Below are 15,114 nucleotides of genomic sequence, written 5' to 3'. Positions count from 1 at the left end.
CGTCGATCATGCCACTGTTTTTCCGTGTAACATAACCACAAAGGGGTATATTGGGCTGATATGACACGTATTATTTTATTGATATTTGAAGAGGCATATTTTATCATTGGGAATTTAACATATGGAGCGGTAGATGTAAATGATACAATATCAAATAACACGTGTTATAGATATGTATAATATAATGAACTTTTGCCAAGGGGAAAATCATGTATGAGGCGAGGACAAATACCCACCAAAAATGTAGGGGGGTGTATGTGTGTGCGGGGGATGCCGGCGGTGCGAATAACCTGTCCTCACCCCCAATTGACAAAGTCAAAATATCAAAGAAGGTCTAAAGTTATAAGGAAAAATAACAAAGGGACCATTTTTCATGTTAAACTGTACAAAATAGCCCATTTTTAGATGGATAAAGTCAACTTTTTGAATTAAGGGCTCAGATAGCGACGTTTCGCGTATTTTTTGTGAAACCTGAGAGCACATTAGACATATGCATTTTGAAAACCAGAAATGTCCTCCTGATATCAAATAATTTGGAATTCGAGATATAATAACCATTTTATGGCAAATGATTAAGAATTGATATTTTTAAAATTTAATAGTCCTCGAAGCAAATTGTATGAATCTAATTATATGTACCACTAACCGCTACAGAGAAGCACCTACGGAAAATATGGATATCCAACAAGCCTAGTCTATAAATTAGCCCCGATAGGGCTTGAAGAATGAGGGAAACTAAGGGGTAAAAGTGTAAAACATTAATATTAAAAGTATAATATATATTCGGTGGTGTCAAATTACACTAAGGTTACTGTTTTACATTAAGGTTACGCTTGTTTTCTTGCCCTGTGGGCCCTTATATTGGTGTCCCACTTGGAGTGTTTATTCGTCGTATGGGAGTCGCCGCAGCCTCAGGTCTGCATACCCTGCGGCTTTGATATTATTTGTTAATACTGAAAACATCAAGGCCACAGGGCCTTCAGTTCCGAGGCCGGCGACTTCCATACAACGACTAAACAGTCCAAGTTGGACCAAATAAAAGGGCCCCGCAGGGTACGAAAGCAAGAGTAACCTTAATTTAAAACAGTAACTTTAACTTGACATCAAAGAATATATAGATATATTCTCGGTAATTGAAAAACAATTTATTGATAAACAGGGTTTTTCGAAAAACAATGTTTTTCGATCGAAATCGAATAAACGCTGCTTATCGCCCGATAAACTGTGTTTATCAATAACAAAAAACTGTTTTTCGATAAACCATGCCTTTTCACGATCTATTTATGAAAGTCAACACCCCCTATTACATCATAATATCACATCATATATCATAATGCATTATTGCAAACCTTTCCCATAATGTTTTTGTGAAATTATGGTAAATCGTGTGTGTCCAAGTCCGGCTATGCTTTTCACCATGATTGGACGTATCAAACTGCAATTTCGCACAGTGTTTATGGGTATGGACTCATGGTCGTAAGGGTATATGGGTACGCACACAACTTTGCAAGTTGTGCATGGGTACGCACGTGCGTGCGAAAATGTTTATGTGTTCGCAACTCGTTTGCAAGTGTTTATGGGTACACACTCGCGCGCGTAAGCGTTTATTTGAACTAACGGGATCGCGTAAGTGTTTATGAATAAGCACGTGTGTAGGGTTGCGCAAGTGTGCGCACAAATGTTTATGGTTATGCACACACTCTCGCAACGGTTTATGAGTACATACAGGTGTGTATGGGTATTTGTTTAAAAAAAACCACTAACCGCGAAATATGGATATCCAACAAGCTTAAACTATAAATTAGCCCCCGAAGTGGGCAGGGCCTGAAGAATGAGGGAAATTATGGTGTAAAAAGTGAAAAAAGGAACAATTATGGATACTATTGCTTTCTTGCCCCAGTATCAACAAAAAACACCAAGGCCGCAGGGCCGACAGGCCCGACTCCTGAGACTACCCTACGACGACTAAACACTCAAAGTGGGACCCTAATATAAGGGCCCCGCAGGGCAAGAAAGTAACAGTAACCGTAATGTAACATGGACTAAGATTAACCATGTTTACATTTTAACCCATTTTACTGATTTAAATACTATGTTAATAATAAGGATGGGGTGTATTATTATTATTATTATTATTATTATTATTATTATTATTATTATTATTATTATTATTATTATTATTATTATTAAAGGTGGGTAACCTGATAAATCTCATCCCGCACTTTACCTCATCAAAATGCTGATTTTGGTATCAGCTGAAAGCTCATATTTTTCTCATAAACATATTGAAATTTGGCGTTCCAAATCGGTGTATTTCCGAAGAATTCATAAAAAAAAATGCCGAATTAGTCTCAAATATGGTATACGATAGTTGAGACTAATTGGGCAGTTTTTTGATGATATCTTGGGAAATACATTGAGTTGGAACTTCTAATTCAATATGTTTATGAGAAAAATAGGGTCTTTCACTTGAAATCAATATATGACATGATCATGATGATTATCATTAATAAAAACACTGTAGACTACCAATATCACAGTGTTTCCATTTCCATTTACAAAAAAACATTTACATTTTCTTTTTGCATGAGTGCTTGAAAGGGATGACATTTTATGTTATACGTAAGTTTTAAAGAATTTGATTTTATATCAGGTCACCTTCCTTTAATATTATTATACTAAAAACTTATTGGTCGGCCTGACCAACATAAAGTTAGTCCAGTCCAGATGGTGCCCATCTTGACTAACGTAAGACTAGTGGCCAACTTGACGTTGGTCGTGCCGGCTCGACTAACTTGGACGTTAGTCGTGCAAGCTTGACTAAGTTGCCTGATTAGCTTAGGTTGGTCGCTAGACTAGTTTATGATTAACTTTAATTTTAAGTTAGTCCAGATGGTGCACATTTTGATTATCTTAACGTAAGTCGAGCAGTTCTAAGCTAGTCAGGCAGCTGCTTGTCTAGCTTGCGTGACTAGTGTGGATGGACCGTTTAGAACTAAATTAAGAGGACATTAAATAGCTTTATTTCAAAATAAGTCACAAAATCAGCGATAAAGGTGTTAAATGGCAAAGACCATGATTGTGATTTATGTTGACAATTTGTGTATATCCTTGAATTTTTTGCTCTGTCATCATCGTTATTTTTGCATTGCTAATTGAACCAATCTGTTGATGGACAAGTTTGTTAATTAAATCGATGCAAATCATCGAATAGTTATATCAAGCTTGACGTTACTGGAAGTTGCTTATTGTGTTGATATTTTTATTTTTATGGTTCGCAAATACTGCTGTCAGAAGAAGGTTACTCGAACAATTTCGTCATCGACTCGGCCATTAGGGTGGTGAGATTTGACACGTGTTGTTTATTAGAATGTGATCTAGTTTAATTAATTTCATTTTATCTTTTTATTATCGGAACTTGTTTTGCCTAGAGAGTGATGAACACTCATTTTAGCTCAGGGGTCAAAGACAATACATCAAAATATATTAAAGATTGCATATCAAATGTATAGCATAAAATAATACCAATAAATACCAGAATGAACCATTAAGCTGGATGGGTCCAGATCCATTGATTACACTGACTTCATAATTTACCAAACCAAACCATGTAAAACATACTATACACAGGGTGAGTAAAAAAGCGCATTGGGCTATTCCATTTGAAATCCACACACCCCCTGTGGAAGATTTTGGAATTCCAACCAAAATCATCAGTTTGAGTCGTCAACATTCCAACTGGAATTGAGGTCAGATTTCATCTGAAATAGTACGGCAGGGTGTGGAAGATTTTGGAATTCCAACCAAAATCAACAGTTTGAGTCATTCCAGATCTGGAATTGAAGTCGACATTTCAACTGGAATTGAGTTCAAAATGCAAATCTTCCACAGGGTATCCGACTGAAAGTTAAATAAAGTTAAATTTCCCACTCAAAAACATCTGAAATAGTACCATAATCAACAGGTTGAGTCATCAATTTTCCAACTGGAATTGAGGTCAAAGTACAAATATTCCACAGGGTAATTCAAAAACATGTATATTTCCAACTGGAATTGAAGATTGACTCTGAAAAGGGTGTGGAAGATTTTGGAAATCCAACCAAAATCATCAATTTGAGTCTTCCAGATTTTCATTATATGAAAAGTGCATGTTTGGAATTCCAGCTTTTCATAGTACCTTAGTATTGGTATAAAATCACTATACCTGATCTTATTATTTGCTAGTAATCATGGTTTCAAACCATCAAATGCTGGATCTAATGAGATTGCATGCTCCCAGTCCCCGCACTCTGTGTATCCGCGGGTAGTTGTGAAATTTGGAAACCAAGACCTGAAACTTTTCAGTTACTTTTTTTGCTCAAATTCATACATTCAGAAAAATTCAGCCCAATTTGATTTATTTTATCACCAATTTGACGCTGTCTTTCAGGTTTTTTGTTTGAGCATAATCTGAAAACCTGGGGGGGGTCAATCCCATTGTAGCATGTACACCATCCACGATAATCAACTTTTGAAAAGCACCCTAAATAAGGATTTAACCCTTGCCTAAAACATTACCATAAACAGGTAACACGCACCTGTTTTTTCACACCCTAAACAGGGATTTTATTCCTTGCATCAAATTTCATTTCCGCATATTAGCAATTGCAATTTTGCTACCCTTTTTTCCAAAATTTCATGCTTTTACACCCTAAACACGATACGCGCGTAATTTTAATAATTTGTCATAAAATTTGTATTATATCGTGAATTTCAAAAATGAAAATTATTTGATATCAGAAAGACATTCTTCGTATTCAGAATGCAATTCGATATGTCTGATGTGCTCTCATGTCCCACAAAAAATACTGTAGAAACGCTCATTCCAGATCCCTTAAACAAAAGTTTATGGTACAAATTTGTGCGACGTGCCTAATATTTGCCATATTAAAGTTATATAAAATTGTGTGAAATATGGTTTGTGCAAAAATAGAATGAATAGGCCGGCATGAAGGCTCTTTTTATGCTAAAAGGCTACATAGATGTCAACTTGATGCATGGGGGAGGATTTTCAATACCCCCTTATCAAAATCTTTAGGGAATTATATAAAAACGAAGCTTAACTATTATAAATGATGAAAACAAAATCCATGTTTTGTCAAGAAGTGGTAAATTTCTTGACTTTTGTTTCACTATGTCTTGAATGAAACTTCGAAGGAAATTCTAGACATAATTAAGTAAAGACAAGAAATTTGCCATTTCTTGACTAAACTGTTATACAAAACTTATTGTTGCTGCATAGTGAAAACCAGGGATGCAAATTGTGCGGGAGCGGGGAGCACCGCTCCTAGGAAATGAGAGTAAAAATTTAGGAAATAATGCCATGGGAAGAAAAAAGAAAGAGAGGAAAAAGGAGGGGAGAGAGAAGAAAAGAAAAGAGGAGAGGAAGGGGAAAGAGGAAAGAAAAAGAAGAGGAGTGAGGTACAAAATAATAGGGGAGAGCTGTGAGGCAGTGAAGCTACTGGATGGAAGAGAGAAAATCATTTAAGACACTGGTTGTGCAAAATTTGGAGGAATTCACAACATTGTTCAAGAAATAAGAGCAAAAAGAGGAAGGTGTTGGTGTTAGAATATGGAAATGGGATATGAGGAAACTTACAATTCATCACCATAGGAGGTATTCAATGTAATTTAACAGGAAAAAAGAACTTGGATGAAGGCAGGTGGAAACATGGCACATATCTGAGGAAACTTACAGAGAGGCGGCAATCATATCTGAGAAAATTTATAGAGGCAGCATTGAGGATTTTATGGGAACAAAAGTTATGAAGGAATTCAGTGTATCAATACTAATGCCACAAGAGGACAAACTGGAAAATATTGAGGAAATTTAAAAAGAAGAACCATAAAGCACTGAACAAGTTGTGCTCCCTCTGACAAAAAATGAAAGAGGAAAAGGGGGTAAAGGAAAATAAAAGGGGAAAGGAGCTTCTGTGTCACCAAAATTGACCCCAAACTAGTGTAAAATACCAATTTTAAACGCGCTACGCGCGTATATTGTCCTCATAAAGCCTTTTTGGCAGCTTGAAGACTTAACAGTGATTGCTCTAAAAATATACAATATGTTAACATTTTCATCTTTTGAAGTGCAGAATAAAGCTATTTTATGCATGGTACAATTGAGGAAATCTTGAGCCTAAAAACTTTGCTCCTGAGGAAGAAATCACAATTTGCACCCCTGGTGAAAACAAGCTTCATTTTAATATGAGTAACAGTTTTAAAGAGTTAAACTTAGGCCTACACCTAATTATAATGTTCTAATGTTTTGGCCTAAATTATTTTTTGGTATAATATTGTGTAAATATTTAAGTCAACAGATACAATCACTACAGTTTATTGCCAGATTAAAAAAAAATAGAGAAATTGAATAGAGATTATATTAAACAAAAACAATCCATTTTTTTAAATATATTTTTTTGCCATTTTAATGTGATCTAAAAATATAAAGCTGTGGAAATTTAGTGAAAAGGGAGAAAATGTGGGACATGAATGCAGTGCCTTCAAGTCAGTGGCATAGATTTGTATTTGACATGGTAGGATAGCTGGGGTTGGAAAACAATTCTTTAAGTGTGAAACTAAACCTACCCACAGAATAAGTTTATGGTACAAATTTGCACAAAGCACCTAATATTTGCCATATTGAAGCTAAATTGTGTGAAATATGGTTTATACAAAAATAGAATAAATAGACGCAAAGGCTATACTATTTTTTTAGGCCAAAAAGCCGCACACAGATATCAACATGATGCATGGGGAGGATTGTATAGATCATACCCTCTTATCAAAATATTGGGGAATTATACATGTACGAAGCTAAAATATTATAAATGATGAAAATGAATTTGTTTTCACCCTTGACACCAAATCTTTTTGTTGACCTGACGTGGAGCAATTTTTTAAATATTTTTAGTCTGAGGTGGAGGTGTGGAGCTAATTTATTTCCCCCTCAAAGAAATTTTCCGAGAAACCACAATATCATAATATTGAAAGTTACACATAATGCTCAAAAAAGGAGGGAAGGTAATTAACTGACCAACCTTTGGCACAGTTGGAAAATTGTTCATGATAAAATTATATAGCAATCCCCAAAATGTTTATATAATCTTGAACATTGGCTTCAAAATGCAACAACTTCAATTGCACTACTTATCCTAGAACTGCTTTTCAAATTTGGTCTTTATCAGATTGCTTTCACAAAAATGTGCTATTGGCATGGTTTTCTTATGCCTACATGTATATACATGTATTTATTTATTTATTCAAATTTCTCTGCCATCACAAATAACAACATACGAGGGACTGTCAATATATTCCCGCAACTATTATTTATCTCTGCCAAGTATGACTTTGATGACTAGTTTGTAGTTTTTGTACCTTTGTCTTTCAAAACAAATGTGTATTAGCCAAGTCGAATCCTTGATTACGTAATGACATTAGCATAAACACAATAGCATATGGACACTGCCTTATATATCATAGTGGTGAAAAATAGTGGAGAAATAATGAGTCAAATTGAGGTATTGTCAGTACATAATTCTAAATATCTCGAGAATAAAAGTATGGAATCTGGTACGGTTTTGCAATTTGGTAGACTGATAACACAGGGTTCATGCTATACTCTATTTAGACCTATACTATTTTTATTAGAGATAGGGGATCATGTTGAATATCTCCAATTTTGAGTAGGTGTTATCACACATTGTTCTTACATAATAAGAAATAGCAAGATTAAAATGGTACCTGGTTCGATAGGGTAAAATGGGAGGTCCCCGTGGGGAATTCGCAAACATTTCTTCCTTTTTAAACCCTTTGTTTTCAAAATGTCATGTTTATTTAATCAAAACAGCACACCATAGAGAGGCTCTGAATTGAAAAAGAAATTTGAATTTCAAATGGGTTTAATTTCAGCATTCTGAGACTTAGTATAGCAACTAACTCACAACGTCCAGCAGCATTGTATTTAGTCATATTTATAGCACTTTTTTGCCTAAATTTTCCTTTTTTCATACATTTTTGGTACTTTTAAGTGTGCCTACCACCAACATGCGCATATTTATTTCTTTTATTGCAGCAATTTCTATTGTCCTGACTATGATCTTTCATGCCAATAATCATAATTGTTTTCGTTTCATTTTGGAGATATTTTTTATTCTTGTGTCTAATTTGTATGCTCGTCTGTCATGATTTTCACACCATTTTTGTTTGTCATTAAGGCCTATTTCTGATGAATTTCAAAGACTGCACCTTTCCTCGTCTGTGTGTTCAATTCTTCTTTCACAATTATCAAGTGAATATACTCAGATTACCTCATACCAAAACAGGGCTTGCAAACTGCTTTGGTACTTACTTATCCTTCTCCCATGTTCTGTAACTGCAATTCAAATGTCCCACCAACGTTGACAATTGTCTATGTACATATAGCAATACTTGATACAAATGAGATTACGTAATTCAAAAGTACAAACCTGTATTTATCATAAGAAATCAAAGTCATGCTTGAGGGGAGATAAATAATAGTTGTGGGAATATATTGACTGCATTGTCCCTCGTACAAAGACAATAGAAAACAGCATACCCAAATAGTAAACTAATCTTAAGGGATCCCCGTAGAATACAGGAAGGGACATGATAAAGCGCAACATATCTTTTTATTTCAACAGAAGGGTTGTCAACATCTCCAGGGTTTTGTGGAAATGAGTCCCAATTTATATATTTTTATTTACAATCTTTTCTCAAACATGCCAATGAATGTGAGAAAGAGAGTGAATAATTGATACAAATTCTCCTTTCAGAAATATGGCTGGCTACAAAACAAAATGTGACATATTTGTTACAACCTGCAAAACAATTTGAAAATCAAAGGCATTCATTTTATTTTAACGATCTTCATAATGCCTTTGTTTTTATGAAATATTTGATTAATTTAGTTAATTCCGCACTTGTCATTGATATTGTGAAAAGATATTCCAATTCCAAAAATATTGCAGCCACAGAAACTCAATATTTCCTTATGACGGTATGACTGTATGGCATTGATATTCATCAAATATCCACTTGGCGATAATTAATTGAAAAGGCTATTGACATTAATTTTAAGTCTAAAAGAATATCACATTGAAATGTTTAGAAATACTTAAAATAAGTAAGTTTTTTCTAAATATTTTTTTGTCATTGAACATATTACTTTCGATGAAAAAGTCATTAAACATTGTGCAGAAATAAGTCAAGCAAGTGATTTGCCCATATTTTCTCAGTTGACAATATTTACAGGCTTATGACAAAAAACAAAATACAATACAAATTAGTGAAATTGATGTATGCATTAAAATGAACGACCAATTCGATTGATTGACAAATATTACAATAGAATAAAAAATAAAATGACATGGTATTGCACACATAAGCCTAACAAACTTCAGTGACAAACTTATTAAAATCAAAATGTTTGCATTAAAAATTCATTTTCTTGCATTACAAATTATTTTAAATTTATTTAAAATTTTATAAAAATTTTTTAGCATTGAAAATATTACTTTTGATGAAAAAGTCAACAAACATTGGGCAGAAATAAGTCATGCAAGTGAATTGCCCATACTCCCTCAGTTGACAATATTTACAGGCTTGATATATTAAAACAAATATAATACAAATGATTGAAATTAATGAATGAATTAAAATGAACGACCAATTCAATTGATTGACACATCTACTATGCGTTCATAGGCAAATGTAGAATGCCAGAAGACAATAAAATGACAAGGTATTGCACACATAAGCCTAACAAACTTCAGTGACAATCTTATTAAAATCAAAATGTTTGCAATGAAAATTGATTTTCTGAAATTTTATGAATTTGTCAAATAAGGAACTTTTTCACGATAAATTAAAATTTGTCATTTGTGCATTTTTCAACTAAGACAGTATGTTTGGCCATATTATGTTTGTTAAATGATGAATTAATTATACTTCATGTGCTTGGTGTACAAATAAAGTAAACTAACAAATTTATATTAGTCAAAACAAGAAATTTAACAGAGAATGTAATTAAATATTAAAATGTAAATTTTAGACATTTTATAAATGCTTGATATGGCTAAATATTGATAAAATTACCTCTTACAAATAAGCAAATGAATAAAGAGTAAACTGACGAATCAAACGGAAAACATTACAAGAGCATATTTATAACTGTTAGTATACATTTTAAATGAGAATCAAAATAAACCTTGAATGAATAAATTAACAATGTGAACTGCAAAAAGTTTATTCTTAATTTATATATCATTTTCTTTCTTTTGAAATGAGTGTTCACATATGCAATATCAACAGTACATTTTGGCACTGCGGGTTTGCAATTATGGTTGATTTCACACAAATGGAGAGATGTTATTTGTTTGTTCAGCATCATAGCTATTAAATGTAATCAAAATATCAAATAAAAAAATCAAATAATTAGGCCTAAATATTTTGCAATTCTCAATTATTTTGGATGCAGGCAGGAAACGGTAAACTCAAAATCAAGAAGGGCCCGAGGTTTTTCCCCTTCAAAACAGACCAGGGGAAAATATTAGTTCCTATGATATGACAAAGTGGAGGGTGATAGTCATAGTAGGATACTGTCATGCTCTAATAGACTATAATGAAATATGCGGGGGCATGGTTGATGGTTCAAATAGCCCGTATAAACAGTTACGGGGGTACTCAGTACAAAATACCATTTACCCATCTAATATATCAATGACTTTTCGGAAAAGGTAATTGGTATAAAAGTTTCATGTCCATCTGCTTCAAAGCTGAAAAAAAAAATCCCCTCATTTTGATATCTCCAATATCTTGAAATAATTAATTAAGAATGAGTTTTTTAATTCTAATCTTTCTGATATCAAAAAATGAGCCTGTATATGTAGTGTGGAATTTTTAAGTGTTTATTTTTTCATATGGACAACTTCTTTGACATTTGAATCTGAGACATTGGCATGATACATATAGGAATCAGCCTAGAAATCAATTCAAAATTATATTGTAGCCAAATTTAATTTGTCCATCAAAGTATGTTGTCCAACCTACTTGGAATTTCACCTTTAGACACCAAAATGACACCTTAAAATTAAAATGCCCTGGGTATAAAAATGCAAGCAATTTTGTTTGAAAATGTTTACGATTTTGAACTCTAGAAAGCCGAGAATAGAAATAAGCAACCAGGGCAATTATATTAATTAAATTATATTGTAATCTGTATGAAAATATCAATACAAAAAGTGAAGTGGTAATCAGTTTTGAGGTTAAAAAGACGCATTATACTTCAGTAAAAAAAGACGACTCGTACTCGACATCAGTAAAAAGGGTTAATTCACATGTCAATATAAAACTTGAATTTGTTATGTGAAAATCTGTAACCAGGTAGAAAAAAACATGAAGTAAGGCCTATCCTGAGAAAAGCCCAGACTAAAGATCATAATCAAATTATGCTCCATACACTGTCCACTGTGGTCCACAGCTTCTGTGCACAAACTTGTAGTGGTTTTACAAAACTATTCCACTGGGCCAAGGACACCCATCCTAAAAATAGGTTTTAGAATGTTAATGGTTTAATTTATGTGGCATTATATTTTTGCAAAAACAAAAACTTCACAATGCAGACAAAATAGATTTCTTGTCACTTGAGGTCCATTAAAGTTAACTATAAAGTCTATCTGGTATTTGAATGAATGAATGTATAGCAAAATAAAAATCTGAAGAAACTGTCAAGAATTCTATCTATAAAAAATTGGTAAATTTGGACAACAAAATAAAATTCGGGCAAAAATTCTCATATGGGGCTGTGCAAAAATAATGAGCAAATGGGTTGGGGGGGGAGAAATTTCACCATGATGATCCAACTCAAAAATGTGTTGGTATTGTTGGAAATTTCAGCATGATAATATTTTAAGCAAACATGTTTTTGCATCTAACAGTTTTATTATTTCTAAATTTCCACCATACTCAGAAAACAAGCAAATCTTCCACAGGGAATTTCTCCTGGGGGGTCACTCCCATTGTGGCCTGTACACCATCCGCGATAATGAAAACGCGTAAAATGGGTAGTTTTTCGTGGGTAAGCATGATTCGCGCGTAACACGTTTATGGTGTCAAAAACATGAAATATTGGAAAAAAGGGTAGCAAAATTGCAATTGCTAATACGCGGAAATGAAATTTAGGGTATGAAATTTGATGCAAGGAATAAAATCCCTGTTTAGGGTGTAAAAACACCTGTTTAGGATATTGTTTTAGCCAAGGGTTAAATCCTTGTTTAGGGTGCTTTTCAAAAGTTGATTATCGTGAATTGGTGTACAGGCCACAATGGGAGTGATCTCCCCGGGAATTACTACCCTGTTTTAGACCTTCTCTGCTGGAATTCAAACAAAATGTAAATGTTTCCAACTGGAATTGAGGTAGAAGTGCAAATCTTCCACAGGGTATCCGACTGAAAGTTAAATTTTCCACCGATAATGTTTCCAACTGGAATTGAAGTCGACATGAAAATCTTCCACAGGGTATCTGACTGCAATGAAGTTTTTAGTTAGAATTCCACACAAAACATGTAAATGTTTCCAACTGGAATTGAGGTCAAAATGCAAATCTTCCATAGGGTATCCAGCTGGAATTGCGTTAAATTTGTAAATCTTCTACATGATTCAGCTGGAATTACAATGAAACGTGGGACTATTTCCAACCGGATTGTACATTTGGCCCAACTGGAATTTAGGTAGCATTGTTAATCTTCCACAGGGGGGGTGTGGATTTCAAATGGAATAGCCCATTGTAGCAAATAATCCATCTTTATTTTTAAACCAAGATTAGCATATACCGTTCTGTTTTATGACACATTTTACAGCGATGCCCAATTCTAATGCTTGCTCACTGACGAGACGTCTAAATTTTGAATGTCAGCACACTCTATGTAAAGTGGATTTGGAACGATTGCCAGTGGCGTAGCGTCATAGGGGCACGGGGGCACTCGCCCCTAAATCGATCGCAAAATTTAGAAAATCCCCTAGGAAAATTACCAAAAAATGGCCTGTGCCACCCCTCCCCAATCAGACCCAGTGCCCAACCACCCCACCCAATCATGATCGGTGCCCCCAAATATGCGGATCCACGCTACGCTACTGACGACTGCTATTTTCTTAATCTCATTGGCACCGAAGTAGAATGGAGAATCCAAAGATTAATGCCCCCCGGCGCAGCACAATGTCTCATTTTCAAATTTGTCCGCTAAATTACTACTTGATAGGCTCTCTGAGTATTTAATGGATTAGAATAAAGCAAAATGTTCTGATTTTATTTTCCTAAGAAATCTCTTGGAGCCACTTGAAGTAGAAGAAATATTATTTGTTGTTATTTTCATATTCACCTTTAGGTCTACTTTAAAGATTGGTTTATTGATTCTTTAGAAAAGAAACCTACACGTTTCAGTTCAGGTTTTTCAAATAGGTGCAAATTGAAGTAGAGTGGTTTATAAAATATCTAGTAAGTTGGAGATTTTGGGCGTATAAAAACTGGAGTTGAAGTCGGGTGAAGTAAGGTTAAAATGTTTGTTTGAACCAGTGGCGTAGCGTCATAGGGGCACGGGGGGCACGTACCCAATCGATCTGAAATTTTAAAAAATCCCATAAGAAAATTGCCGTAAAACGGCTTGTGCCCCCCAATCAGACCCGGTGCCCCCAATCAGGGTTGGTCCCCCCAATATGATGACCCACCGTACGCCACTGGTTTGAACTGTCTTTATTGTGCATTGCGTACTCTCTTTAAAAATACATGGTGCCTCGTGGACATAAAATTAAATTGGATATCCTAGTAAATTTGCTCATAAAATTAACATTTATAGAAATCTTCTATAATGGGAAAGTTCAACTTGGTTCTCACATAAATATCGATTCTTTGCCCTATTGCACTTTTTTTTTGTCTCACCCTGTATAATGGCAAGTTTCATGCTCATAAAAATCCCACCCTACCCTAGGTATGTAGATTGGATGATTATTATAAGCGGTGGGGGCGATGGGAAACAAAGCCAAAGAAGGAATATCTCTCCGTTGTTAGATGAGGATTAATTTAACACTACTGAAGGAAATAATTCATAGTGAAACAAACAATTTATTGGACTAAAGACAAATTTAGAAAATAGGCATTTCTTCATATTACAATATTTACAAAGCTTGTGATTTCCACTTCAGTTTATGAATAACAATTTGTTGCTGGGCGTGAGAAAATGCATTATGCATATATATAATTACTCTGAAATGCAAAACCTCATTAACATGGGCTTTTTTGTTCGGTACCCGGGTTCGGTATCAGAGGAAAAGACGACTTGTGTTGCGACATTGTCATTGACTAAAGACTAAAAAATAGATCCTATGTACTTTTAGATCGATAATTTCTCAAAACTTAATTTGACGGTATAAGCGGTTTTGTCACTGTTACTGGAAGATCTATGACGTTTTGCATTTCAAAGGTTTAATTACATTACAAGTTCCTATACCAAGCGAGATGGTTAGAAAAATTACTTTTCATACAATAAATGTCAAAATAAGCAAAATTCAAATGATTGACATAACATAACATAACAAAATGATAAGCAATTCGGGACGTAAAAGAAATGCATACAGAATATCACCAAGAATATTGAAATCCACCCATTCTGCAAATAATTGCGTTGATATCCTCCCACCTAATAATGATTAATGTACTTCAGTTTTATTCATTAAAATGCAGTAACCAAGAGACAAGGAGAACAGAGGAAAAAACGGCAAAGGATATAAAGAAAAGACAATAACATGTAAGATAAGCACACGCAATTACAAACGTAGTTGAGCTACATCTAAGGTTTACCAATACTACCTGTAATTATCTTCATTAGGGTCAAACATCATATCTTGAAATTATTTTAAGCCTGGGGAAGCATCTCCTGGTGTTGGGACTGGTCCTAAATATTGATAGTTACATCCGCAATTTGGGAAGAACCCATCACAACATGGCCATACAGCTTTATCTCTGGGAGTCATTAATGGTGGAGGTATGACCAAAGACGCTTGAAA

Source organism: Amphiura filiformis, chromosome 14, assembly GCF_039555335.1.
Source record: "Amphiura filiformis chromosome 14, Afil_fr2py, whole genome shotgun sequence".
In the NCBI taxonomy this organism is placed as follows: Eukaryota; Metazoa; Echinodermata; class Ophiuroidea; order Amphilepidida; family Amphiuridae; genus Amphiura; species Amphiura filiformis.
Note: the sequence above shows the minus strand (reverse complement) of the source record.